The sequence below is a fragment of the Hypanus sabinus genome, chromosome 20 (genome assembly GCF_030144855.1).
Source record: "Hypanus sabinus isolate sHypSab1 chromosome 20, sHypSab1.hap1, whole genome shotgun sequence".
NCBI classification, from domain to species: Eukaryota; Metazoa; Chordata; class Chondrichthyes; order Myliobatiformes; family Dasyatidae; genus Hypanus; species Hypanus sabinus.
The window spans coordinates 53,994,926-54,019,490 of record NC_082725.1 but is presented as its reverse complement, the minus strand read 5'-3'; the positions used below and the strand labels follow the sequence as shown (position 1 = coordinate 54,019,490).

Below are 24,565 nucleotides of genomic sequence, written 5' to 3'. Positions count from 1 at the left end.
GCTGAGCAATCAGGGGGAAAATGACTGTGGAGCCCACACAGATTTTCCCCAAGGTCAGGATCAAACTCAGCTTGCTAAGCTGGGAGGCAGCAATATTAACCTGTTTAATCCATGTGTTCAATCACAGTGAAAGGATGCCTTGAAGGCTGACCATAATGCTGACTTTGTGAATGGCTGTGCTTTCAAATCATAAGTCTTTTTCTTCTATCCAATCACCAACCATAGAATTTCACTGGTGAACACAATACTCTTGGTCTACTTGGTAATTGACTATTCCTAGCTTGCTGTTCAGAAGAACTTTTTTATTAATATATATTTCAATTCTAATGGTCTGTAAAACAAAAGCCAAAGTCAAGTTTGTTGTCATATGCACATGCACATTGATACATAGGTGTAATGAAAACCTTCCTTGCAGCAGTAGCACAGGCACATAGCATTAGAGACACAACATTCACAGGAAAAAATTAGTTAAACATAAATTATACATAATTTTTACAAAAATAGAAAATAATTAGAACAAAATAAAAACAAAGTCCTTTGTAGTTCAAAGTTTTCAAATTGCTACTATTAGGATTGTACAGGTTGGTTCAAAAACTGGAAGGTTGAAGAGAAGTAAATGTTCTTGAACCTGGGACTTCAGGCTTTGTACCTTTGTGTATGGTGCACCTAGAGATATGTATCTGGGATGGTAGCTCTGAGAAAATGGTGAAACTGGGTGGTGGGGTCTTTGATGATAGGCGTGGTCTTCCTGATGCATTACCTCACGTAGATACCTCTGATGGTGGGGAGGGGTATACTTGTGACATACTGGGCTGAGCCCACTACTCTCTGTGACTTTCTACATTCTGGAGCATTTCAGTTGGTGTAGCAGACCATGATACAACCAGTCTTTGAATGTCAGATATGGCTAAATAAACATCAAATATTCATGTACAGTTTACACTGGCTGCAGATCATCTACCATAATGTGCTGTCCAAGGCTGTCACTCACACCAGGCTTCAGGAAATTGGAAGTTCTGGCCAGGACTTCTATCTACTGTATACCTGGTAAGTGTGCACATGGGAGGCTGCAGGTGGTGATCCCAAGCTGGGGTTTGTCTGCACAAGTAGAGTACCAAACTTCAGGATGTGAGAAGGTAATCCCCAGAGTGAGTTAGGTGATTTATGTTGGTTTGCAATATGCAACAACATCAGATTGTTCATTACTACACTTTGCTTTGTTTTGGAATTTGCATATTATTAAATTGACGGCAGAAAGTTAAGATCCATTATTAATTGTACTAGTACCCTTCCCACCTTTTAATAGGCTTCAATGTGAAAAGGAGGCTGCTTAAACCGTGCATTTTATTCCTGCTTGTGGTAAATTTATCATGCAACACATAAAAATCAACACATAGTTTCAAAGAAAGTCAAAGAGGTTTCAATTTAAGTTTCACTTGGTCTTTTTTCTCTCCCTTAATCCAATTTTCCCTTTCCTTGCTTCTATCTACACTGATTCTAATTTTCTCCCATATTCGATCATGCCTTTGTTTCTTTCTCAACCCTTAAATCTCATATTTTGTGCAGACAAGCTCTCATTTCTGTTGTTTTCAAGGCTCCCAGATGACCTGCTGCCCATGCTAACTCATTATCAGCTAGCAATTCCTGCAGGTTGCTGTACAAATTATACTTGGGCTTAACTGTGCAGGAAATAGTCTAACTAATGTCACATGTTCCCCTCTCCAGCAAGATTTGGCCTGTGTGTAATGGAGGCATTAGATTTACCTGCATCACAGCTGCAACACTGTGATCTGAGACTCTCTGACCAGTGCTCCCTCCAAATGTGACTCCCTATTGGGAATGCACTTGTCCAAAGCTAGCCCTATAAGCAGTTATGACACTAAACACATCGTTACAAAGTACCACTATTAATTTAAAGGCCAATTTTGTGTACGTACATTCATAGTGTAATGGAAGTGTCATCTGGAAAATGAATGCATATTCTAACTGGAATCATCAGATATCATGCTAACTGTGATACTCTGTGGCTATTATCACAATTTAGCTGTGCAGCTTGCTGGGTGGTAGAAGGTTTTTGGTCTTGTTCAACGCTTGGCTCTCGCAATATATGGGAGCTTTGACCAATTACTGCTCTAAACATTGGCTGCTGTTTCATGAGATGGCAGACTGGATGTCAGACACGTTGGTCGGCCATCTCAAAAATATCCCTCTCGTTTCAGTAGAAACCTGCAAGGCCTTAAGTTCAGTCAGATAGTGAGGAGTTAACAGATTGCTGTGAAGATACACAGAGGACAAGGCCCCATGTGACATATAGTCATGGAGTCACTACAGCAGGGATAAAGGCCCTTCGACCAACAGAGTCCTTTAACCATTAGCACAAATCCTGTTTAGTGTTCACCACATTCCTAACAACTTTCCCTGGATTCTGCACTCAATGTACACAATGGGAATAACTCACAATGGCCGATTAACTGACCAACCTGCTCATGGGATTTTCACCTGGAAGAATTTCATGCATTTGTAGAGAGAATCTGCAAATCCCACACAGGTGGAATTGGAGATCAGAAATGAAGCTGGATCTCTGGATTTGTATGGCAGTAGCTCTACCAGCTGCACCACAGTGCCTTCTACTAAAACTCAGCCAACTGAAGGACTTTGCCCATCCGAAAGCAGCTGGATGTGCAATTCCATATTCAGGTTGAAGTTAAGTAGGTTGCAAGCAAACCTGGGATCAATTTTTACTTGGTCAGGGAATTGCACCTTGGATGTTACTTCCAAATGTTTCCACGAAGAAAACTCTGGACTCCAAGTGATTTTACTAAACTGAAAATTGTAAAAAAACATGCCGCTCAAAGTGAAGATAAGCCTTCCATTATGGTGTCTCTACTTTGAGGTAAAGGAAGCACACCACAGAAATTTGGATGCAGAGATTAACAAACCTGAATAATGTAATGCACTTGATTTTCTCTCCAGGCTTTTTAATTATGTCTATGTCTATATATGGCAATTGTACCATTCACCTATACATTAATATCAGGCAGAAGTAATAAGCAAGCAGTTCCTGTATAGGACCACACTTGAAGGGACAGGGTAGATCTGATAATTAAGAACAAGGACAATTACATCCAGCATATGATCCTCTTAACTTTCATACAATGACTCATCACAAAAGTCATGGTAGTCCGGTCAAGCTGGCCCTGAGCTATGATGTGTGTCAATATCATAGCTCAAACTTATTTCAATTTTAGGTTTGTGGTGATAGTTTTGGGTACTGCGCAGGATGTTAGGGGTCAGTTTAGGGTTTAGGGACAGGGATAAGGGAGAGTTAGGGGAAAGTTCAGGGTTTAGTGACAGCAATGAGAGAGAGAGTTAAGGGTCAGTTCAGGGTTTAGGAACAGGGTTGAGGGAGAGTTAAGGGTCAGTTCAGGGTTTAGGTACAGGGATGAGGGAGAGTTAAGGGTCAATTCAGGGTTTAGGGACAGGGATGAAGGAGAGTTAAGGGTCAGTTCAGGGTTTAGGGACAGGGATGAGGGAGAGTTAAGGGATGAGGAAGAGTTAAGGGTCAATTCAGGGTTTAGGGACAGGGATGAGGGAGAGTTAAGGGTCAGTTCAGGGATGAGGAAGAGTTAAGGGTCAGTTCAGGGTTTAGGGACAGGGATGAGGGAGAGTTAAGGGTCAGTTCAGGGTTTAGGGATGGGGATGAGGGAGAGTTAAGGGTCAGTTCAGGGATGAGGAAGAGTTAAGGGTCAGTTCAGGGTTTAGGGACAGGGATGAGGGAGAGTTAAGGGTCAATTCAGGGTTTAGGGACAGGGATGAGGGAGAGTTAAGGGTCAATTCAGGGTTTAGGGACATGGATGAGGGAGAGTTAAGGGTCAGTTCAGGGTTTAGGGACAGGGATGAGGGAGAGTTAAGGGTCAGTTCAGGGATGAGGGAGAGTTAAGGGTCAGTTCAGGGTTTAGGGACAGGGATGAGGGAGAGTTAAGGGTCAGTTCAGGGATGAGGGAGAGTTAAGGGTCAGTTCAGGGATGAGGGAGAGTTAAGGGTCAGTTCAAGGTTTAGGGACAGGGATGAGGGAGAGTTAAGGGTCAGTTCAGGGATGAGGGAGAGTTAAGGGTCAGTTCAGGGATGAGGGAGAGTTAAGGGTCAGTTCAGGGTTTAGGGACAGGGATGAGGGAGAGTTAGGGGTCAGTTCAGGGATGAGGAAGAGTTAAGGGTCAGTTCAGGGTTTAGGGACAGGGATGAGGGAGAGTTAAGGGTCAGTTCAAGATTTAGGGACAGGGATGAGGGAGAGTTAAGGGATGAGGAAGAGTTAAGGGTCAATTCAGGGTTTAGGGACAGGGATGAGGGAGAGTTAAGGGTCAATTCAGGGTTTAGGGACAGGGATGAGGGAGAGTTAAGGGTCAGTTCAGGGATGAGGAAGAGTTAAGGGTCAGTTCAGGGTTTAGGGACAGGGATGAGGGAGAGTTAAGGTTCAGTTCAGGGATGAGGAAGAGTTAAGGGTCAGTTCAGGGTTTAGGGACAGGGATGAGGGAGAGTTAAGGGTCAGTTCAGGGATGAGGGAGAGTTAAGGGTCAGTTCAGGGTTTAGGGACAGGGATGAGGGAGAGTTAAGGGTCAATTCAGGGTTTAGGGACAGGGATGAGGGAGAGATAAGGGTCAGTTCAGGGATGAGGGAGAGTTAAGGGTCAGTTCAGGGTTTAGGGACAGGGATGAGGGAGAGCTAAGGGTCAGTTCAGGGATGAGGGAGAGTTAAGGGTCAGTTCAGGGTTTAGGGACAGGGACGAGGGAGAGTTAAGGGATGAGGAAGAGTTAAGGGTCAATTCAGGGTTTAGGGACAGGGATGAGGGAGAGTTAAGGGTCAGTTCAGGGATAAGGAAGAGTTAAGGGTCAGTTCAGGGTTTAGGGACAGGGATGAGGGAGAGTTAAGGGTCAATTCAGGGTTTAGGGACAGGGATGAGGGAGAGTTAAGGGTCAGTTCAGGGATGAGGAAGAGTTAAGGGTCAGTTCAGGGTTTAGGGACAGGGATGAGGGAGAGTTAAGGGTCAATTCAGGGTTTAGGGACAGGGATGAGGGAGAGATAAGGGTCAGTTCAGGGATGAGGGAGAGTTAAGGGTCAGTTCAGGGTTTAGGGACAGGGATGAGGGAGAGCTAAGGGTCAGTTCAGGGATGAGGGAGAGTTAAGGGTCAGTTCAGGGTTTAGGGACAGGGATGAGGGAGAGTTAAGGGTCAGTTCAGGGATGAGGGAGAGTTAAGGGTCAGTTCAGGGTTTAGGGACAGGGATGAGGGAGAGTTAAGGGTCAGTTCAGGGATGAGGGAGAGTTAAGGGTCAGTTCAGGGCTTAGGGACAGGGATGAGGGAGAGTTAAGGGTCAGTTCAGGGTTTAGGGACAGGGATGAGGGGGAGCTAGGGGAAAGTTCAGAGTTTAGTGACAGGGATGGGGGACAGTTAAGGGTCAATTCAGGGTTTAGCGACAGAGATGAGGGAGAGTTAGGGGAAAGTTCAGGGTTTAGGGACAGGGATGAGGGGGAGCTAGGGGAAAGTTCAGAGTTTAGTGACAGGGATGGGGGACAGTTAAGGGTCAGTTCAGGGTTTAGCGACAGAGATGAGGGAGAGTTAGGGGAAAGTTCAGGGTTTAGGCACAGAGATGAGGGAGAGTTAGGGGACAGTTCAGGGTTTAGGGACAGGGATGAGGGAGAGTTAAGGGTCATTTCAGGGTTTAGGTACAGGGATGAAGAGTTAGGGGAACGTTCAGGGTTTAGAGACAGGGATGAGGGAGAGTTAAGCGTCTGTTCAGGGTTTAGGGTCAGAGATGAGGGAGAGTTAGGGGTCGGGACAGCAATTGAAGATCAGGAGCAGAAACCGGTGTACAAAATCATATAACTTTATTCAGTGCATTATGACCTCTTAAAACAGTCTTACATGTTCTCCTCCAACTGCTTCCAGTCTGTAGAATGGGAAAATAGCAGAATAAAAATTAAAGCCAAGCAACTGCTATACTTGCAGAGCCGTAAGATAATATCCCTGTGCCGTGTAATATTCCTGTTCACTGTTAGATAAAGTATTGCCTTAAGAGATTCTGTCAGCAGCACTGATATTTCTCTCGGGCAAAATCTTATAAAATTCCACTTCTAGAAGTAAAATTTGAATCAGTAATGAGCACTGGATCTGCTTTGTGTGTGTCAGGCTCCAAGGCTCCATTTTGTGAAGCAGAAAGTGCATTGTACAGTGACTGGAGGTCAGAGAAGCTTCAAGGATAATTGATCCTTTCTGGGATCGAGCTAATGATACGCAGAAAAGAGCACTAAAGTGTGTGCTGATTAGAAGCTTATTAAACACTTAACTGTTTCTTGAATGGTTTAGATGCTGGCAGAGAAACTGTGAGAAAACTAGTAACGGATGAAAACTATTTATTCTGGGAACAAATGATCATTGAATGAGAAAGGTTTTGACATCAAGTGAAATAAAGATCAGGAGTGAGCAGTTGGTTTGCACTCTTACATGCAATCAAAATTAGCTTTGGTTTCTTCTGCTATTTCTTTGGCTCTCTGCACTCTGCATGGGGCCAGTTTACACAGGAATATAGGTCTCAGAATTGACTCCGTAATTGCTGCATCCTAATCACTGATGCAGCAAGCCTCATCACTGAGCTTATTACCACTTAGTGAGAGCCTACTGCTTGTGATGGAGAGTGAAAACCAAAATAAGGTTAAAATTTTAAAAAAATTAAAAACTGCAATGGTCTGCAGGTCAGCAATCCCCAACCTTTGGAATTTGCAGATGATGTTGAAAATAATGTGAATTGTTGTGTGGAGGCAGCAGTTAGTGCCATTGCATCAGAACTCATGGGTCTTGGGTTCAATCCGGACTTTTGTTACTGTTTCTGCAGTGATCACACGAGCTCTCTGTTGCTGGTGGATTTCCTTTTGGCTTCACAGATCCATTAGATTTGTGCAGCACGTCTATGCTTTCCCATCCACACAAATCCCATTTGCCCCCATTAGGCCCATATCCTTCAATGCCTGTCTAAATATATCTTAAATATGGTGATTGTCACTATATAGTGATTTCCACAGACTTTATAAAGTCTCGTGAACTAGTGTCCCCACAAAATCATTCAGTCTTCCCTAACCAGAAGCCCTGGATCTGCAATCTTCTGACGGCTAGATCAGTGGTGTTCAGGTCTGGTGACCAACTAAAAGACAGGAGATCTGGCTAAGACCTCTGGAAATGCATTTCACATGTGAAGTGGCAATTCTGGACCAAACTTAAATCACAGAAGGATGCTCAATAGCTGCACCAGGTCTTGAATGCCATCACCTCCAAGCGACGTATGTGACAACAGAGCTTCACTCCCATTTGAGCTGAATTAATTTTATGCTCACTAAGCCTGACAAAACATGGAGGCATCTTACAAGCTGCCACAACCTTTAATGATCCTCTGATTTCAGTCTCTGAGGCCGACATGAGAGGGTGAACCTAGGGAAAGCATCTGGCTCAGAAGGGGTACCTGGCTGAGTACTGAAGACCTGTGCTAATCAACTGGCTGCAAGGTTCACTGATGACTTTAACTTGTCTCTCCAGAAATCTGAGGTATCCAGCTGCATCTAGCAGGCTTCAATTACACTAGCACCAAAGAAGAATGTGGTAACCTGCCTCAATGACTCTCATCCAGTAGCATTTACCTTTACTGTGCTAAAGTACTTTGAGAGGTTGGTGATGAAACATATCAGCTCCTGCCTGAGGAGCTACTGGGATCTGCTCCAGTTTTCCTACTGTCACAACAGGTCAACAACTGAAGCCACTTCAATGGATCTTCACTCAACCCAGCAACATCTGGACAGTGAAAATGCATATATCGGGATGCTCTTCATTGACTCTGCATTCAATATTATCATCCCCTTAAACCCTATCAATGAGCTCCATGGCCTCAATACCTCCTGGTGAAAATGGATTCTCAATATTCTCACTTGCAGACCCCAGTCAGTTTGGATTGGCAACGACTCCACAATCTCCTTCAGCACAGGTGGACCATGAGGCTAAGTGCTTAATATTCCTGCTCTACTCACTTTATACTTATGAGTATAAGGCTAAGTACAGCTCCAATGCCATATTTGAGTTTGCTGATGACACCACTGTTGCTGGCCAAATCAGAGGTGGTGATGAATCAGCATGTAGGAGGGAGATCGAAAATCTGGTTGAACAGAGTCACAACAACAACCTTTGAGTCAATGTCAGCAAAACCAAAGAGCTGGTCATTAACCACAGGAGAAGGAAACTGGAAGTCCATTAGCCAGTCCTTATCAGAGAATCAGTGGTGGAGAAGATCAGCAACTTTAACTTCCTCAGTGTGATCAGTTCAGAGGACCTGTCCTGGGTCCAACACTCAAGTGCATTACGAAGAAGGCATGGCAGTGCCTCTACTTTCTTAGAAGTTTACAATGATTCAGCATGCCATCTAAAACTTTGATCAACTTGTATAGATGCACAATGGAGCAGTACTGACTGGTTACATCACGGCCTGGTCCTGAAACACTAATGCCATTGAATGGAAAATCCCACAAATGCAGCCCAGTCCTTCATAGATGAAACCCTCACCACCATTGAGTATATTTGCAAGGAGCGCTATTGCAGGAAAGCAGCATTCATCATCAAAGCCCCCCACCATCCAAGCCATGCTCTCTTCTTACCGCTGCTATCAGGAAGGTGGTACAAGAACCTGAGGTCCCAAACAACCAGGTTCAAGAGCTGTTATTATCCTTCAACCATTAGGTTCATGAACCAGAGTGGATAACTTCACTCAGCTTCGCTTGCCCCATCACTGAACCATTCCCACAACTTATGGATTCGTTTTCAAGGACGCTGCAACTCATGCTCACAATATTATTTATTTATTGCTAACCAGTTTTTTTTAATATTTGCACAATTTGTTGTCTTTTGTACATCGGCTGTCTGTCTTTGTTGTGTGCAGTTTTTCACTGATTCTATTTCATTACTTTGTATTTACTATAAATGCCTGCAAGAAAATGAATCTCAGGAAAGCGTATATGTACTTTGATAATATATTTACTTTGTACTTTGAACTTTTACATCCCAAATACCTGTCTGCTGGTAGGCTAATTGTTTGTTTTAAATTGCCTCTCAGTGTAGGTTAGTGGCAAAGGTAATCAAAAGAAACTAAATCAATGTATGTCAGACAGAATAAACTGCAGGTGTAGAGGGAAATAAGGATAGAGAAGATGAGCCCAGGCATGATTTTTCCCTAGGAGCTGGTGTAGACTAAATAGGCTGAATTGCCTCCATAATGTTACAAGTGTAAGATAAATTTCCAATGACATCAAAATATTTCCAAATCAATTATTTCCAAATTATCGGGGAGTATTAGAAGCCCCACTCTGTGGTAAACCATTAAATAAAACTATTCACAATATAATCCCAAAATATTCACTTTTAAATGAATTGTTCCCATTAATCATCTACTTCCTTGTCACCCTGTGCGGAGTGAGAGACAGTGAAGCAGATCGATAGTTCACAGACTTTAGTGCGAACAATGTTAAAGGGAAAGGAAAACAATAAACTCTAGGCCAAACAGGGCCGTTGACTAAAACATTCAAATGGAAAATGAAGCCTACACTGCGGCTAAAAAGAACAACTAAGAGTAAAATGACGACTGCTAGTCTCCAGAGTCAGCTGACTCGACAGTCCAATTTCTTAGGCAATGCAGAAAGCGAAACGTAATGATGTCCTGAGTTCAAGTCTAGACAAACACTACAACAGAATGAATGTAGATAAATACTACCACAATGAAATAACAATTGGCTGACACGTGCGCATTCACGAGCGGAATTGCCGAATCTGATGTGCTGCCGAATCTGTGGTTGTGACATACCTGTCCATAAATCTTACTTTCTAACTGCAGCCTTGGTTGCTATATGGTGATGGTGATGGGGGGCGGTGGTGGTATGGTGGTAGTGAGCTCACATCATTCGATGGATTTTAAGGACAGACAGATATGAGCAGCCCTCTGGTCCCCAATTCATCCTAAAGTCAGTATCTTCCTGGTATAAAAATTCATCATAACTGAGCTTTGCTTCCCTCCTATTCTAGGTCCCTTTAGTGAGGTGAATGCAAATTCCACTTATTTGCTTGTTCTCTTCGTCATACACTCTGCTATTTGACTAAATTTTGCATCATATGCCATGGGGAAATTTGAGACCTTAGCATTGCTTTGATCTTGTGGTGTGAAGGACACTCATTCTATTTCTGGTGTTCCCAAAAATTATGCTTTCACTTTAAGGGATATTTATCTTGTTATTTCATGCTCATTATTTATTGCTATGTATTACAGCACAGGAATATATATGGCCCTCGGCTCACAATATCTGTGCTAACCATGATGCCAATTGAAGCTAGTACCATCCGCCGGCATATGGTTACATCCCTCCATTTCCTGCCCCTTCATGTGCCCGTGGAAACGCCTTTTAAACATTGCTATTGTATATATTTCCACTACTTCCCTTGGCCATGTTTTCAGTCACCTACCATTCTCTGTACTAGAAAAAACTTGCCTCATAAATCTCCTTTAAACTTTTCTTTCTACCTTGATTAAAAGACTATCTACCCCATCTATTTCATGAACTTCTATCTGGTCATCACTTAGCCTTCTATGATGCAGAGAAAAAGGAGCAGAACACTGTAAACACTTCAAACCATTTTTTATAATGCTGTTTACATTGTAAATATGTATTAATTTCTATGGACATTTTATTCCATATCTGTAATTCTAACTTTATTTTTATCTAATTGTTTATTCTGTATAATTGTTGAATGTTGCCATTCTTTGTTGCATGTAGTGCCAATTCACCACAGCAATTTCCTCATACTTGTGAATATATATGGTGAATAAGGCTGATACTTGATTGTTAATCCTTAAAACAATTTAGATCTATACAGCCCTTCCTTATAGCTAATACTCTTGAACGACAGTAAGCAGTTCACCACACCCAGAGACTAAACCCTCTGAGAATATGCCAAACAGTAGACCATTTAGTGGGGAGCTTTAACAATACAAGTATATCCCTACTGTCTTTTCTGAGAGTTCCTGCTGAATCTTGAACGGTAAATTCTCTGGTAGGAAGACCTTGTGACCTTTCTGTTAGATAACCCTGACACACTGATCATATCTGACACTGCCTAGCGTCCTGGAACAAATAGCTAGCTGTCTGGCCAAACCATTCCAGAAATCCTTGCTTTATCATGTTTAAAATCCTAGAGAAGTCAAAGAGGAATAGGTTTCAGAAAAGAGATTGGATGGAATGGCTATTCAGTACTGTTGCCAGACTGGTGTTGACGTATTGTAGTGAATTCTATCTCCAGGACCTGGTCAGAAATCCAAGCAATATTACAGAGCTCAAAGCCATGCCAACTTTGCATCTGAGAATGCCACAAACAATCATAGACTCCAAAAATAACTTAGACTAATAAAAGGAATGATCTACAAGATTAAAAGCAGCTGGAAAAGAATAGCATATGGATCTGTTTCAAGGGCTGAGAAATGCATCTGACATATGCTGAGTCTGACATTTTACTTACAGTGTTCCAACTTAAATGGGCTGGAGTGGGAGAGTTACAGAGAGGATGTTTCATGTCACAGTGAGACAGCCAGATACTTAACCAAGTGATGAGATAAACATTAGAATGAGTTGCTTCACAGCCACTAATGCTTCATTGCATAGCACATGTATAGGGAGGCCGGCTGATACATTGGAACAGGCTGATCTTATTAACACATCGTCCTTTATAATGCAGTCTTAATGCAGGGTTTTGACCCAAAAGGTTGACAACTCATTTCCCCCCAACAGATGCAGCTTTACTCAATGACTTCCTCCAACAGATTGCTTGTTTATCTAGTTTCCAGCATCTGCAATCTCTTGTGTCACCCTTCAATGTATTGCTCAGGAGCCTGTCCCCAATGCTGTATCACTGTAGAAACTAAATGTTACCATAATATTACCTGGAGGCAGACTCCTACCCACTAATCTTGTGCTGTGGCACATCTCTCCCCATTAGCACTTTTCATAGTGAAAGATCAAGATCCCTTTGTGTTTCAGTCTATTGCCATAATGAGACAGATCAAGGTCCATCAATACTTCATCTTAGTGTTATTTAGTGATAAATCCGATCAAGGCAGTATGAATTCAAATGTCTTCATTTTGTTACGGTACAGTCCGGAATCATTGCGTAATGTTAATAGCATATCCAACCATGAACTTAAATTGAAACATACACTATATACAGTCGGCCCTCCTTATGCGCAGGGGATTGGTTTGGGGACCCCCTGCAGATACCAAAAAACGCGGATGCTTAAGTCCTTTATTTAACCTGTCTCAATGCGGTGGATCTTAGGAGCCAGTGGAACCCCAGACCTTATTTAACCTGTCTCAGTGCGGTGGTCATTAGGACCCGGCACAGCTATGAATCTGCAGTGTTCCTGTTCACGAAAATAATCACGATTGCGATTGAAAATAAAGTGGATGTAATAAAGCAATTGGAAAGAGGTGAAACGCCATCGGTCATTGGAAAAGTGTTAGGCTACAGTCGGTCAATGATCGGAACAATTTTAATGGAGCATGTCCTGATGAAAGCTACAATTATTACTAAGCAATGCAGTGGTGTAATTATTGAAATACGTATGTTTCTTAAGTGTTTTATATGCGTAGAAAGGTAAAATATATACTATATACTAAGACAAACGTTTGACTAATTGACGCTAAATAATACCGGATGTACCTGTTCCGACTTTAAAACCGTTTTAAAGACGGACTCAGGAACGGAACTCCTTCATAACCAGGGGACTGCCTGTACTTTTAAATCATCTCTAGATTACTTATAATACCTAATACAATGTAAATGCTATTTAAATAGTTGGTATACTGTATTGTTTCGGGAACAATAACAAGAAAAAAATGTTCAAACAACGAGTGCTGGAGAGAGAACTTTTGGGTTTTCCTGATCTGCGGTTGGTTGAATCCGCACAAGTGGAACCCGCGGATCAGGAGGCCTGACTGTATATTGATTGGGAGTATGGCTCCATATATTTGATATCATGGTGTGAAAGTTGTAACGACTTTGGCGGCTACGTTAGGTCCCATGAATTAGTGTTATCACTGTGAGTGCTGGCTTCTCTTCCAAATTCAACTGCAAACCATGAGCGCAAATCCTTATTGTTCCTTGTGCTATTGAGCAAATGGAATAACATAGTGACATGTGAGTTGTGCATGCATTTGGGGATGAAGATTCTTCTGCAATGCTGGTTTGATGTAACTCTGCCTAGCACCATGTAACAATACATCCTCATTGATTGGTCCAGCAGGCTTTGGAAGCTGCATCACTTATCTTGTTTCTACTTATCATGTTCTGATAGAAAATCCAATGGCCAGAAGGAAGATTTGAATAGTGAGTCAATGTTCAGAGAGTGCTATGGCTGAGTGGAGCCACTTGAAAGTCAGGAGAGCTCACACCAGTCCTCATTGAGAGGTCAGTCGTGGAAAGGGTGGGGAGTTTCAAGTTCCTGGGTATCAAAATCTTTGAGGATTTGTTAGCCTTATGGGAAATAAACTGACATTGATGAAGAATTAGTCTATAAACTGTAAACAGAAAGTGGCCATTTTTGGATTGGGATGAACATAAATCAGTACTGTGGTTTCACCTATTTGCAGTCTCTATCAATGACTTGGAAATCCAGATCAAGTGTAGTATATTTGTTTGCTAATAATAGTAAGCTGGACTGAGCAATGAGAAAGGTGCAAAGAGACTTTAGGGGATATGATGGGTTAGATGAATGGACAAGGCCATGTCAGATGAAATGTAACATGGAACTGCTTTTAAGTGAAACCACGGATGAGCATGCTGGACTTGAGCATTTTCTTCAACATATTCTTCAGCCAATGCCACTGAGGTATATTGCTTGGTCATTGTAACATTGATTGTGCGAGAAATATTTGTTGTCTCATTTCTTACATCATAGCAGTGAATGCTGAAACAATTAATTGTCTCTCAAACACCATGAAGTTATGAAAAGCTATGAATAAATGCAAGTACTTTCTTTATTGTATGAATATTGTAGTTTATGTGCTGTTAACTGACAGCATTGTGAAATGGATTTGAATAGAATTAATACTGAATGCTTCTGCTGGATTTCATTTCCCAGAATCACACTGATTAATTGTCTCATTGGGGATTGTGCAGATGAATGCAGGAAGAAGTGTTCAAACGCCATTCCTTGATCACTGTTTCATGTCCTGATGTTGTATTTGATCCCAAAGTGAGTTTCCAACTAGTTGCCTATTCTATCTACAGGATTGTCCTCTCCCATATCTAACATTGTCGAGGTTCAGCAATACCTCAGCTGAGACCTCATCTCTTTTAATTGCAGATGACCACCTCATCACTCTCCTACACTCAGCTACCTGGATCTAATATTTCACTAAGTTCCATCCAGCTTGCTAATCCGCAGTGGCTAATAATTTGAAAATCTCTCAGTTTAAATATCCTTACTTTTGTTTTCGTTCCTTGGCCTCACACCTCCTTATCTCTTAAAATCAAAAATAAACAACAGAAGCTGGAAGTCTGTAAATAAAAACTGAAAATGCTGGAACACTCCGCAGGTTAGGCAGCATCAGTGGAACGAGAGACAGTTAATGTTTCAGGACAAAGATATTTTGACAGATCTCTAACCTGAAACTTTAAACCTACTTCTTTATCCAACCTGCTGAATTTTCCAGCAGTTTTGTTTTGGCTCCAGATCTGTAACCTTCTTTGTTCTTACAAAACTCCTGAGTTTTTTTGCACTCCTTCAATTCTGGCAGCTTTGCATACCTGATTTTAATTTCTCCACTTTTGCCTTACACTCAGCCTTGATCTTAAGCTCCATAATGTTATTACCTATGTATTTGATACTCCTCAAAAACAATCACTTTTGTTAAATGGTTGGCCATCTGTCCTGAACATTTTTTCTGTGCCTTGTGATTAAAAGCAGGTTGATTGACTCTGCTCCTAACAACCTTGAAGTGGTAGGAACAGGGTCAATCAGGTTGTTTTAAATCAGAAGCCAGACATTTTTCTGTGATGTTTTTCTTGTCATCCATCTTATTTGTGTTGTTGACCATCAGGTACCCAGAATCAAAATCAGGTTTATTATCATCGGCATCTGTCGTGAAATTTGTTAACCTAGCAGCAGCAGTTCAATGCAATACATAATATAGAAGAAGAAAAAAAAATAATAATAATAAAAAATAAATAAACAAATAAATAAATAAATAAATTGATTACAGTAAACGTATATTGAATAGATTAAAAATCATACAAAAAACCAGAAATAATACATATTAAAAAACTGAGGCAGTGTCCAAGGGTTCAATGTCAGTTTAGGAAACAAATGGCAGAGGGAAAGAAGCTGTTCCTGAATCGCTGAGTGTGTGCCTTCAGGCTTCTGTATCTCTTACTTGATGGTAACAGTGAGAAAAGGGCATGCCCTGGGTGCTGGAGGTCCTTAATAACGGACTCTGTCTTTCTGAGACACTGCTCCTTGAAGATGTCCTGGTATTTTGTAAGCTAGTACTGTACCCAAGATGGAACTGATGATATTTACAACCCTCTGCAGCTTCTTTCAGTCCTGTGCAGCAGCGCCCCACCCCCATACAAGACAGTGATGCAGCCTGTCAGAATGCTCTCCATGGCACACCTATAGAAGTTTTTGACTGTATCTGTTGACATACCAAATCTCTTCATACGCCGAATAAAGTATAGCTGCTGTCTTGTCTTCTTTATAACTGCATCGATACGTTGGGACCAGGTTAGATCCTCAGAAATCTTGACAGCCAGGAACTTGAAACTGCCCACTCTCTCCACTTCTGATCCCTCTGTGAGGATTGGTATGTGTTCCTTCGTCTTACCCTTCCTGAAGTCCACAATCAGCTCTTTCATCTTACTGATGTTGAGTGCCAAGTTGTTGCTGCGGCACCACTCCACCAGTTGGCATATCTCAGTCCTGTACGCCCTCTCATCACCACCTGAGATTCTACCAACAATGGTTGTATCATCAGCAAATTTATAGATGGTATTTGAGCTGTGCCTAGCCACACAGTCTTGGGATATAGAGAGTAGAGCAGTGGGCTAAGCACACACACCTGGGGTGCACCAGTGTTGATCAGCAGTGAAAAGGGGATGTTAACACCAATCTGCACAGATTGTGGTCTTTCAATTAGGAAGTCGAGGATCCAATTGTAGAGGGAAGTACAGAAGCTCAGGTTCTGTAACTTCTCAATCAGGATTGTGGGAATGATGGTATTAAATGCTGAGCTATAGTTGATGAACAGCATCCTGACATAGGTGTCTGTGTTGTTCAGGTAGTCTAAAGTTGTGTGATAAAACCCGATTTTATACTCCTCACATTCCCCTGAACTCACCAAGATCTTTAGGCCCTCAAGGCCCATAGTTCCCTAAAGGTGGCCGTACAAGTTGATAAGGTGGTAACAAAGGCATAATGCAGGCTTGCCTTGATTAGTTGACACATTGAGTCCGAGAGCCAGGAAGTTACATTACAGCTTCATGAATCTCTGGCTAGGCCACATCTGAAGTACCGCATTCAATTGTGGTTGCCTGGGCAGATGTGGATGGTTTAGAGAGGATGGGAAAGAGGATTACAAGGATGCTGCCTGCATTAGAGTGTATATGCCAAAAGACTGGACAAATTAGGGCAATTTTCTCTGCAGCAGTGAACACTTGAGAGTCCTGAGAGGAGCTGGTACGATTATGAAAGACAAAGAAAGACTAGATAGCCAGTATCTTTTTTGCCAGGGTCAAAATGTCTCAAACTCAAGGGTGTGCATTTAAAGCAAGAAGGGAAATTTCAAGAGAGACGTGCAGCAGGTTGGACAGCAGGTATTCAGCATATTGAGCAGGTTGGACAGCTTTTTTACGGAGCGTGGTGGGTGCCTGGAATGCGCTGCCAGGGTGGTAGTGCTGGAGCAGATATGATAGAAGCCTTTCAGAGGCACATGAATATGCAGAGAATGGAGGGATATGGACCATGTGCAGGCAGAAGAGATAAGCTAATTATGTGTTATTAGTCCAGTGCAACATAGTGCCAATCGGCAGTCGGAGGAAACCAGAAGAAACTCGCACGGTCACAGGGAGAGTGGGCAGACTCGAAAGAGATGAGATTGGAGGTCAGGATTGAGCCTAGGTGACTGGAGCTGTGAGGCAGAACCTGGACCAGCTGTGCTGCTGTGCGACATATTCCACTGAGCCACCTATTGGCAGACTTTCACAAGGGAAACATTCTTGTGGTATTCTAAGAAGTTATTCTTGTATAGCATAGGGCACTACTCTCTGACACTCATTGGTAATTTCAAAACCCAATATTACAGCAAGACTTTGCATACTTTGGTGTTTTCATGCCTAATTTTACATGCACTGAAACTATTTTGGTCTAACTTGTAATCAGCCACATTTAAGATGATTTGAGGTAGCTACTTTTTTGGTAACTATGGGAACTTTTAAACAGCTATTAGTTGGCTTTTGTAGGGTTTCTCTTTGGCAAGTATTTTCTCCTCCATGGTTTTGAATAAACCTTTGTACATGGGTCAGGTAATCTACTTATTTTCTCATTAAGCAACTTTCATCAACACTCAGACAGAAGTAGGTATTAGATTCTCACAAAAGGTGGAATTGTTCAATGGTAATGAGCCTGGCCAGGTGGTGAGCTGTGAGGGAATAATGACCACAACTCCTTATCTTTCCAGATAGCTATAGATATGTATAGGTAGGGTCCTTGCAGGCAAGTTTTAAATTGGAGTAGATAGAATTACGAGGATACTAGGCAGGAGCTAAGAAGAGTTAATTGGGAACATCTATTTTCTGGCAAGTCCACATCAGACATGTGGACGGTGTTTAATGATCAGTTGCACAGAGTACAGGAAAAGTATGTTCCTCTTAGAAGGAAGGACAGGAATGGAAAGATAAGAGAACCTTGGATGTCCAGAGAGGTGATGAATTTAGTCAAGCAAAAAAAGGAAAAATATGTAAAGCTTCAGAAGCTGATGAAATTCTTTGAGAGGTCGGTCATGGTTAGAATCAACACCTGTCTCAGGAAGGACCTGGACCCACTGTAGTTTACCAAATGTTGCATAGGTCTACAACAGATGTGATCTCAATGGCTCTCCACTTGGCCTTGGATCACCTAGACTTTGCAAATACCTATATCAGGATGCTGTTTATTGACTATAGTTCAGCATTTATTCCTAGTCCTGATTGAAAAGCAATAGAACCCAGACTTCTGTACCTCCTTCTGCAACTAGATCCTCACCTTCCTAACTGAAAGAATACAGTCTGTGAGGAGTGGACGTGACATCTCCACTTTGCTGACAATTAACACTGGCACACTGCAGGGATGCATGCTTAGCGCATTGCTCTACTCTCTCTACACCCATGACTGTGTGGCTGGGCATAGCTCAAATGCCATCTGTAAATCTGCTGATGATACAACCATTGATGGCAGAATTTTGGATAGTGACAAAAGGGTGCACAGGAGTGAGATATACCAGTTAGTTGAGTGGTATTGCAGCCACAACCTTGCATTCAATATCAGCAAGATCAATGAGCTGATTGCGGGCTTCAGGAAGGTTAGACATGGAAACACAAACAAATCCTCAAAGAGGGATGGGTGGAGTGGCTGGCATGTCCTCTGAGCAGAGATAGTGCTGCACAAATAGTGACTCCCATAAACCTATTGCTCATCCTGGCATCTATGACAAAATTATACAAAAGACAGTGGGGATTTAGGGGAGGTGACCTGATAGAGGTGTACAAGATAACGAGAGGCATTGCTCGTGTGGATAGTCAGAAGCTTTTTCCTAAGGCTGAAATGGCTAGCATGAGAAGGCATAGTTTTAAGGTGCTTGGAATTAGGTACAGAGGAGATGTCAGGGGTAAGTTTTTTACGCAGAGAGTGGTGAGTGTGTGGAATGGGCTGCCAGCGGCGGTGGTGGAGGCGGACACGATAGGGTCTTTTAAGAGACTCCTGGATGGATACATGGAGCTTAGAAAAAATAGAGGGTTATGGGTAAGCTTGGGTAGTTCTAAAGTAAGGGATCAGAAGTGGAGAGAGTGAGCAATTTCAAGTTTTTGGGTGTAACCTGGATGCAACATATTGATGCAGCTGTCAAGAAGGCAAGACAGTTTCAAGACATTTCATTAGGAGTTTGAAGAGATCAACTAAAACACTCAAAAACTTCTACAAATGTACCATGGAGAGCATTCTGACTGGCTGCATCATCGCCTGGTATGGGGAGGGGGGAGTGTGGAGGGGCTACTGCACAAAATCGAAGTAAGTTGCAGAAACTTGTAAAATTACTCAGCTCTGTCGCGGGTACTAGCCTCCATACATCCAAGACATCTTCAAGGAGCAGTGTCTCAGAAAGATTGCATCCATTATTAAGGATCCCTATCACCCAGGACGTGCCCCCTTCTCACTGTTACTATCGGGAAGGAGGTACAGAAGCCTGAAGGCACACACTCAGAGATTCAGGAGCAACTCTGCCATATGATTTCTAAATGGACATTGAATCCATGAACACTGCCTCACTACTTTTTTTATCTCTTTTTTTTGCACTATTTTAATTTAACTATTTAATAGGTGTACAGTACATATACTTACTGTAATTCACTTTTCTTTGCTCTATATTTATTTATCATGTATGCTATTGTCCTGCTGCCACATATATCGGTGATGTTAAACCTGACTCTGATTAAATGAAGCACATGAGGAGTATAAAGAAGTCTGAAAAGAACTAAAGAAGGGAAGCAAGAGAAAATCTGCAGAAGCTGGAAATCCGAGCAACACACACAAAATGCTGGAGGGACTCAGCAGGCCGGGCAGCAACTATGGAAAAACGTATTGCTGACATTTTGGGTTGAAACCCTTTGGCAGGACTGGAGAAAAAAAGCTGTGGAGTAGATTTGAAAGGTGGGGAGAGGGGAGGGAGGAACACCAAGTGATAGGTGAAACTTGGAGGGGAAGGGATGAAGCTAGGAAGTTGAATGGTGAAAAAGACAGAGGGCTATGGAAGAAAGAAAAGTGAGGGTGGTGGGGTGAGGGTGGTGAGGAGCACCAGAAGAAGGCAATGGACGGGCAGGGAGATAACATGAGAGAGGGACAAGGGAAAGGACAAGAGAGTCGCATAGGGAACGATCCCTGCAGAAAGCAGAACGTGGGGGAGGGGAAAGATGTGTTTGATGTTGGGATTCTGTTGGAGGTGACGGAAGTTTTGGAGAATTATGTGCTGGACACAGAGGCTGGTGGGGTGGTAGGTGAGGACAAGAGGAACACTATCCTTGGTAGGGTGGCAGGAGGATGGGGACACACGTGAACTGTGGTTGAGGGCAGAGTTGATAGTGGAGGATGGGAAGCCCTTTCTTTGAAAAGGAGGCCATCTCTTTCGTTGTAGAATGAAAAGCCTCATCCTGAGAGCAGGTGCAGCGGAGATGAAGAAATTGAGATAAGGGCTGGTGTGTTTACAAGTAGCAGAGTGGGACTAGGTATAGTCTGGAAAGCTGTGAGAGTTCATTCCGCACTCTCATGACCTTCTGTGTGAAGATGTTTTCCCTCGTGTTCCTCTTAAACTTCTCACCTTTCACCCCTAACCCATGACCTCTGGTTGTAGTCCCATCCAACCTCAGTGGAAGAAGCCTGCTTGCTTTTACCCTATCTGTACCCCTCATAATTTTGTATACCTTTATCAGATCTCTCTCAATCTTCTACATTCTAAAGAATACAATCCTAACCTATTCAATCTTTCCTTATAACTCAGGTCCTCTAGACCTGGCAAAATCCTTGCAGATTTTCCCTGTGCTCTTTCCTGTAGGTGGCTGACCAAAGCTGCACACAATTCTCCAAATTCGGCCTCACCTATGTCTTATAAAACTTTAACATAATATCTAATCTTCTGTACTCAATACATTGATTTATGAAGGCCAATGTGCCAAAAGCTTTCTTTATGACCCAATCTACCTGTGACACCACTTTCAATAAATTATGTACCAGTACTCCATGACCCCTTTGTTCTACAGTGTACCTGTACCTTGTTCTACCCTGTCCTTCACAGTGTAAGACCTACCCTGGTTGATCCCACTGAAGTACAAAACCTCGCACTTGTCTGCATTAAATTCTGTCTGTATTTTCCAGCTGATGCAAATCCCTCTGCAAGTCATGATAGCCTTCCTCACTGTCTACTACATCCCCAATCTGTTATTATCCACAAATTTTCTGATCCAGTTAACCACATTATCATCCAGATCATTGATATAGATGACAAACACAAAGGAACCAGCACCAACCCTTTGGCACACCGCTATTCACAGACCTTCAGTCAGAGAGACAACCCTCTACTACCTCTCTCTGGCTTCTCCCACCTAGCCAATGTCTAATCAAATTTACTACCTTATCCTGAATGCCAAGTGACTAAACATTCTTGACCAGCCTCCCACGCCACCTTGTCAAATGCCCTATTAAAGTCTATCTAGCCAACATTCACCGCCTTGCCTTCATCCACTTTCCTGGTAACTTTCTCGAAAAACTCTATAAGTTTGGTTAGACATGATCTACCATGCATGAAGCCATGGTGACTATCTTTAATCAGTCCGTGTGGGTCCAAATACTAATATATCGGGTCCCTTAGAATACCTTCCAATAACATTCCCACAACTGATGTCAGACTCACTGGCCTATAATTTCCTGGTTTCTATTTAAAAATTTTTTTTTAAACAGCGGAATAATGTTGGCTATCCGCCAATCCTCTGGTACCCCTGCTGTCGCTTTTCTGCACTTGCCTCCCGTAGGGTCCAAGGGAATACCTTGTCAGGCCCTCAGGGTAGCAAACACTTCCTCCTCTATAATCTGTGCAGTGTCATGAAGTTGATGCCATTTTGCTTCACTTCTATAGACACTGTATACATCTCCCGAGTAAATTCATTTAAGATCTCCTCATCTTCTTTGGCTCCACACATGGATTACCATTCTGGTCTTCCAGAGGGTCAATTTTATCTCTAGCAATTCTTTTGCTCTTAATGTACCTGTAGGATTGCTTGGGATTCTCCTTCACCTTGTCTGCTAGAGCAACTTCATGCCTCATTTTAGCCTTCCTGATTTGTCTTGCATTTCTCATACTCCGTAAGCACCTCATTTGTTCCTACCTGCCTATACATGCAAGGCACCTCCTTTTTTCTCAATATTTTTCTCAATATTCCTTGAAAACCAAGGTTTTCCACACTCATTTTCTTTACCTTTTATACTGACAGGCACCTACAAACTTTATACTCTCAAAATATTGTTTTTGAGGCCTTTCTCTTTACAAGTACACCTTTTCCAATAAACAACCTGTTCCAATTCACACTAGACAGATCATCAAAATTGGCCTTCCTCAAAGGTAGAATTCAACCTGTGGACCACACTTATCTCTTAGCATATTTACTTTGAAACTAATGGCATTGTGGTCACTGGATGCAAAGTATTCCCCTGCACAAACTCTGTCACCTGTCCTGTCTCATTTGCTGAAATATTGCATGTGCTCTCATTGGGACTGCTATGTACTGATGAAGGAAATTTTCTTGGACACATTTGACCAACTCTGTCCCATCCAGTCCTTTTACAGTAGGGGATTCCCAGTCAGTATGTGGAAAGTCAAAATCACCTACTATAACAGCCTTATGTTTCTCGCAACACTCTGATCTCTTTACCTATTTGTTCCCCTAAATCTCTTGGACTGTTGGGTGGTCTGTAAAACATCACTATTAACGTGGTCATACTTTTCTTGTATTTCAGTCCCACCCATAATGCCTCAATAGACAAGTTCTCCGGTCAGTTCTGACTGAGCTCTGCCATGACATTTTCCTTGACTAGTATCAACACCCCTCCTCCTTTAATCCCTGCACTCTGTTGCATCTAAAACAATGGGACCCTGGAACATTGAGCTGGCAGTCCTGCCCCTCCTGCAACGTCTCACTAATGGTCATAATTCCAGATGTTGATTCATGCTCTTAGCTCATCTGTCTTTCCTACAATGCTTCTTACATTGAAATATATACAGCTCAGGACACTAGTTGCACCATGCTCGATCTTTTGATTCCTGACTTTGTCTGAGGTCTGACCAACATCAGCCTCCACAACCTCTCCACTAACTGTTCTGGCATTCTGGTTTCCATACCCCTGCAATTTAGCTGAAACACCACCATGGAGTATTAACTAACCTTCCCACTAGGAAATTAGTTCCCCTCCAGTTCAGGTACAAACCATCCCTTCTGTATGGGTCCAACCTTCCCTGGACTAGAGCTCAATGATGCAAAAATCTTTTGCCCTCCCTCCTATACCAATTCCTTAGCCTCTTATTAAACTGTATAATCTTCCTAGTTCTGGCTTCAGTAGCACGTGGCACGGGTGACAATCCTAAGATCACAACCCTGGAGGTCCTGCCCTTTAACTTAGCACTTAACTCCCTATGCAGAATCTCATCACTCATCCTACCCATGTCATTGCTACCTACATGGACCACAACCTCTGGCGGTTCACCCTCCCACCCAGGAGGCAACACATCACCCGGGAATCCTGTTCTCATTCACAGAACCTCCTGCTGTTCCCCTAATTAATGAATCCCTTATCACCATAGCATGCTTCTGTTAGGTTAACCCTGCCCCCACCCCCAACAGTATCCAGTATAACAGTATGTTTTTGAGGGGGAGTGGCCATAGGGGTATTCTGCACTGGCTCCTTAACCCCTTTTCCCTTCCTAATTGTCACCCAGTTTACTGTGTCCTGCACCTAGGGTAAAACTACCTCTCTATATGTCCTATCTATCATACCTTCAGCCTCCTGAAAGATCCAGACTTCATCCGGTTCCAGCTCGAATTCCTTAAACACATATACAACAACATTTGCTGGTGTATATGACAATAAACACCACTTGACTCAACTTAAGACATAATTTGCCCTAATTTATACCCAGCACATTCTTCTCATTCAGATCCCTACCAACAGAGCAGTCTCATCAGGCCTACTCTCCCATATTCCCTGACACATACCTATCAACCACCGCCCACCTCCCCCATCCCATTTCTTTTACTTCCCTATAAATTAAGTGTAGTTTATAGTGGCTAATTAACCTACCATCTGTGTGTTTCAGGGTTGTCGGAGGAAAGCAGAGCACCCAGAGAAACCCACAGAGTCACTGGAAGAACATGGACAGTTAGGATTGAACTCAGCTGCCTGGAGTTGGGAAGTGTTGCCTCATTCTTTACTTATTTACTGAGATGCAGCACAGAATGTGTGTGTGTGTGTGTGTGTGTGTGTGTGTGTGTGTGTGTGTGTGTGTGTGTGTGTGTGTGTGTGTGTGTGTGTGTGCGCGCGCGTGCACACATCCTTAACTCCTGGTGGAGTCGTTGGGACACTGCCATGACAAGCTTTTTGCATCTATCTTCTTGGTGATTGCTCATCATACAGCATGTCTTGGGCATCTGAA

At 42.6% G+C, this 24,565-nt stretch overlaps 1 long non-coding RNA gene across 1 annotated transcript in view; it reads left to right on the top strand.

The window, feature by feature from the left end:
* Window positions 1–24,334, top strand: part of LOC132378695 (uncharacterized) — a 72,949-nt gene extending 48,615 nt beyond the window's left edge. The window contains exon 3 of the long non-coding RNA XR_009507158.1: window positions 24,230–24,334. This is a non-coding gene — a long non-coding RNA (uncharacterized LOC132378695). The remainder of the gene's footprint in view (window positions 1–24,229) is intronic.
* The last annotated feature ends 231 nt before the right edge of the window (window positions 24,335–24,565 follow it).